The sequence below is a fragment of the Engraulis encrasicolus genome, chromosome 2, assembly GCF_034702125.1.
Source record: "Engraulis encrasicolus isolate BLACKSEA-1 chromosome 2, IST_EnEncr_1.0, whole genome shotgun sequence".
Lineage (NCBI taxonomy): Eukaryota > Metazoa > Chordata > Actinopteri > Clupeiformes > Engraulidae > Engraulis > Engraulis encrasicolus.
The window spans coordinates 53,476,928-53,481,927 of record NC_085858.1 but is presented as its reverse complement, the minus strand read 5'-3'; positions in this window follow the sequence as shown (position 1 = coordinate 53,481,927).

Genomic DNA, 5,000 nt, shown 5'->3' with positions numbered 1-5,000 from the left:
TGGTTTCAGTTCTTTTGTGTGATCCGATTTTCTTTTGGCCTCTGTGTGTGTGTGTGTGTGTGTGTGTGTGTGTGTGTGTGTGTGTGTGTGTGTGTGTGTGTGTGTGTGTGTGTGTGTTTGTGTGTGTGTTTGTGTTTGTGTGTCTGTGCGTGTGTGCGTGCGTGCGAACGTGCAAACGTGCGTGCGTGTGTATGTGTACACCGAGCATGCACATAGTACATCAGTTTGAGAAAGCTGGCAGTGTGTGTGTCTGTGTGAGCACGCAACCATGTGCATGTTGTAATCTGTGTGGGTGTATGTTGTAATCTGTGTCACTATATAAATCCGGTACCATTCTAATTTCCTTGTTTCTTTGAATGTGTGTGTGTGTGTGTGTGTGTGTGTGTGTGTGTGTGTGTGTGTGTGTGTGTGTGTGTGTGTGTGTGTGTGTGTGTGTGTGTGTGTGTGTGTGTGTGTGTATGTGTGTGTATGTGCGTGTGCGTGTGCATGCATGTGCACACAATTCTGTGCCTCTGCGCTTGAGTGTATTCAAGCATGTGTGTGCGTGTGTGTTTGTGTTTGTGTGTGTGTGTGTGTGTGTGTGTGTGTGTGTGTGTGTGTGTGTGTGTGTGTGTGTGTGTGTGTGTACGTGTGCGTGTGTGCGCGTACATGCGTGCATGTGTGTGCATGCGTGTGTGTGTGTGTGCGTGTGTCTGGTCATGGTGACTTGTTCCTGTGGCCTGAGGCTGGACTGAGGAATGCAGACAAGTGGGAGGGAGCCGTCAGCTGTGGTCACCCTGGACTGCACTGCACTGCACTGCACTGCACTGGACTTCCCCTTTTGGGCCTCCACACAAACGGACAGGGGAACAAAAAACACACACAACAACTGGGAAAACAAAGACAAACTCCTGTGTCTCTTACTGCTTTCAGGCCAACCAGAATGGTAATGTTCTGGTGCCCGTTTCCACAATGGTTCTGTTCCCTGTACCTTGGATAATAACTGTAGTGCTTACCTGGGATCAGAACTTAAGTGTTTACCTGGGAACCACCCTCGTTCATACCGGGCTCTGAAGTTTTCCATGTGTGACCATTGGTTACCCGGATTGACCTGCTGACGTCCACGGTGTCGTCGCGGTTCACAGAGAAAAAACAAGTAGGCTAGTTTCCAGTTTGCATCGGGAACCAACTCTCCGGTTCCTGAACGCTCAGACTTACGGTGTGAACACGTCAGGTGGTTTAAGATTTGGTTCGGGAATGGGCGCTGGCGCAGTTCTCTGTCAGCCTGAACATGCCTATAGAAGAGCAGAATAACGTGGATAATTGAAATAAAGCTGTACTTACTTTGTGAATGGAGTGGACAGGATGGGAGTCCTTACATCACAGATAAACTACTGGGCCCCATGGAAGTGCAAAATATCTTGGATAACTTGAATTAAGCTGCACTACTACTGCATTGTACCAGAAACACACAAGTGGTTACTGTGTGGATGGGAGAGGAATCCTTACATGAAAGGTCCCTCCACAATGTCTAGTTTAAAATGTTAAGAAATAACAGGTTTCTTATGACAGAGGCTGTCTGTGGTTCATTTATGGTTATTATTGCTAAGTATTTATCCCTGGGACCAGTTATCGACTCAAAAGACTTTCTCCTTGTGCTTCGACCAAGTGTGGTTGTGTGTATGTATACAGCAAGTGCAGTCTGTGTGTGTGTGTGTGTGTGTGTGTGTGTGTGTGTGTGTGTGTGTGTGTGTGTGTGTGTGTGTGTGTGTGAGAGAGAGAGAGAGTGTGCGTGTGTGTGTGTGTGTGTGTGTGTGTGTGTGTGTGTGTGTGTGTGTGTGTGTGTGTGTGTGTGTGTGTGCGTTTGTGTGTGCGTGCTTGCGTGCGTTTCGGTGTCTTCTTGTATGCATGTGTGTCAGTGTGTGGGTGAGCGTATACGTGCATATTAGCTTGTCCGCCTGCTTGTGGGTGGGAAATGGTGGACAATTACTGGCAGAATGGCCCAGCGGTGTAGCCATTGGCCTTCTCACTAATTACACAGGGGGGCAGTGATTGACGCAGCTCACCCCGCACGCAAGCACGCACGCACGCACACACGCACACACGCACAGACACACAGCTTTTATGCCTCCCACACACACACACAGTACAATGTAGTGTTAATTCAACACTTTGAGAGTACTCTGGGACCAAATACAATCTAGAAGATGTTAAATTGACTCTCTAAGTGCTAAATGAATTCTGTATTTGTTTTTTAATATGTGCAAACTCACACACATGCTCACATGCACACACTCACGCAGATACACACACTCAACTCTTCGCCCTCCTGCTCTTCCTTCCCCCTACTGCTCCTCCTACCTTTCCTCCCATTCTTCCTCCTCTTCCTCTTCCTCCTCCTCTTCCTCCTCTTCCACTTCCTCCTCCTCCTCCTCTTCCTCCACCTCCTCTCCCTCCTCCTCCTCCTCCTCCTCTTCTTCCTCCTCCTCCTCTCCCTCCTTCCCCTCCTCCTCCTCCTCCTCCTCTTCATCCTCCTCCTCCGCCTCCTCCTCCTCCTCCTCCTCCTCTTCCTCCTCCGCTGGTCGGCAGGTCAGTGCCAGCTCCGGCAGCTCAGCCGGGGGGCAGGGGGAGCCGCGCTTCCTCCAAATGTCAGCACTTAAAGTCCACACAACTGAGGCTGGCTTTTCCTCCTCCTCGGCCAGCCACACAGGAAAAAAGTAATTTGTCCTGTGGGGGAGAGTCATTTTTCTGTTTCATGGCTGTTTGTCTGAAAGAAAAAAAAAACACTGTCCAAAAAGAGAAAAAGAAATACCATCAAAAAGTGAGAGTGCCATCATCAGATGTGACCCATGTGATCTTTCTTTCTTCTTCTCTTCTCTGTGTTATCTCGGTGGAAGGCAGAGGTGTTGCTCTCGGCTTCAGAAAACAGAAATCCTGCTGTACAGTCAACAGACTTCAAGACGTTCAGAAAGGATTATAATGTATTCCTATGAAGTCAAAATCACTGGCCATCTCTGGTAGGGAGCAGGATTATTTGGTGACTTGACAAAGAAAAGAAAGGGATCTACACAATTTGGGTGTGCAATGTATGTGTGAATGTGTGTTCTTTGTTGTTGCGTTTTTTTACCTTCGCCAAGACAAAGTCGGCGAAGGTTATGTTTTGACCGCTGTGTATTTATTTATTTATTTATTTATTTATTTATTTATTTGTGAATATGTTTGTTTGTTTGTTTGTATGTACTTCGTATAACTCAGTCAGAACTGAGCCGATTTTTATGAAATTTGGTGGGATGATTGGTCATACCCCAAGGAACAATCGATTAGTTTTTGGGAGTGATTGGGTCAAAGGTCAAAGGTCAAGGTCAAAATGTTTGTTTGTACTTCGTATAACTCAGTCAGAACTGAGCCGATTTTTATGAAATTTAGTGGGATGATTGGTCATGACCCAAGGAACAATCGATTACTTTTTGGGAGTGATTGGGTCAAAGGTCAAGGTCAAGGTCACGAAAAGGTCAAACTCAGAAAGAACTGAGCCGATTTTTATGAAATTTAGTGGGATGATTGGCCATGACCCAAGGAACAATCGATTAGTTTTTGGGAGTGATTGGGTCAAAGATCAAAGGTCCAGGCAAAGGTCACGAAAAGGTCAAAAACGTAAATTGAGCCGATTTTTATGAAATTTAGTGGGATGATTGGTCATGACCCAGGGAACAATCAATTACTTTTTGGGAGTGATTGGGTCAAAGGTCAAGGTCAAGGTCACGAAAAGGTCAAAACGTAAATTGAGCCGATTTTTATGACATTTAGTGGGATGATTGGTCATGACCCAAGGAACAACCGATTACTTTTTGGGAGTGATTGGGTCAAAGTTCAAGGTCAAGGTCACAAAAAGGTCAAAAACGTTTTTCTTTGCCAAGCACTATATGCCAGAAGAACGTGTGCATGCTGAATTGAATAAGAGGTCAAGACTGGGCCAAAAATGTAATATTACGATATTCCGGTCCGATTTAAATGAAACTAACACCAAAATTTGGAGAATGTTATGCCCCACATTTTGAAGATGGCCAGAAAAAAATAAGTGGCGTAGGCGAAGGTTTGCGCTCTACCGAGTGCCCATTCTAGTTTCACAATAGTTTTTCAGGCTGTGTATCCCACCATCAAGCTTAGATGTAGGAAAAACTTCCTAACAAACATAAAAAGTCTTTGGATGGTTTTCTTTTTCTATTGCACTAGAACCTTCAACTTAGTAACCATGTCTATTGAGTCTATATGTCTACAACAGTCATAGAAAGCTATAGAAACCCGGCCATGTTTTCTTTCTCTCTATGCTCATTGAGTAACAAAGTGCATCAGGCAACCAGGCAACCAGGGCCAAGTATCAGACAAGTTTCTATGGTAGAACAATCAACAAACATTTCTGTTCTGCCTCCAGAACATGCGATGGTATTGAAGGACACAATGATATTATGGGATGTGTTCTAAACACAATACATTCACACGTGCCCTTAATTATATGTTCAAATGGAAAAGCACAGTGAATGAATAAGTGTGTCACTTTATGCCAACCAAATGTCACAAGTGTCCACTATCACTGCACTGTCTTAATTTCAGCAGCACTGTAGGCCATATTGCACAATAAAACACCCACATCTGTTCAACCACCCCTGCGGTCCCAATTAAATTTCAGATTTTAAAAACCCTGTTCATGGATGGTAGTATCTCATAAAGCGTAAAACTGAAAACTTTGATTAATGTAGAAATTATTCCTCAGACCCACATAGACCTCCCTCATAAAGCCAGTTTAACAACTGAGCTGGAGTTCCCCCCATGGGGGCAGACTCGTCCAGGTGGTGCTGGAGGTAATGAGGTGGTGGTCCCTCTCTCCTCTCCTCCTCTCTTCCTCTCCTCCTCTCTTCCTCTCCTCCTCTCTTCCTCTCCTCCTCTCCTCTCCTCTCCTCCTCCTACCCCTTGGGGTGCCATGGCCTGGCCACTCTCCATCGCTCAGCTGTATGCTATGCTAC